This window comes from Camelina sativa, chromosome 8 (genome assembly GCF_000633955.1).
Source record: "Camelina sativa cultivar DH55 chromosome 8, Cs, whole genome shotgun sequence".
Taxonomy (NCBI): Eukaryota; Viridiplantae; Streptophyta; class Magnoliopsida; order Brassicales; family Brassicaceae; genus Camelina; species Camelina sativa.
The window spans coordinates 7,467,696-7,468,180 of record NC_025692.1 but is presented as its reverse complement, the minus strand read 5'-3'; positions in this window follow the sequence as shown (position 1 = coordinate 7,468,180).

The window sequence follows — 485 nt, the reverse complement described above, 5'->3', positions numbered from 1 at the left end:
TGATTAGGAACTTGTCCTAACCAATATTTAATTTCCGATTTCATGTTTTAATTTTATAGAAACTTAACAAAAGTTTTTAATTTAATCGGACATACTCTTAGAACATTAAAGTTAATTTTATTTAAATTTTAGGATAATGATTAAAAGTTTATGGAAATTATCCTAATAATCCTAGAACAAGATTCATGCTCGATTTTATGTTTTCATGGCCGAAAATTTGCAGGAAATTTATGTTCAAATTTGTGCTTAAGGAATCCTAAGAATTAGTTCATGCAACCGATTTTTCTAACATCCTATACATGATCCAATTTTTTTAGTTATGATGCATGAATGATTCAAGTTTTAAATCCTAGAACAGTTTAACAATATTCGATTTTAACAAGTTCATGTTCTAGGCTCTTATGCAACAAACAATCCAAACAACCAAATTCGATTTCATGTTTGACAAAGTTTGGTGCAATTTACAAACAACCTAACAGCCCTAT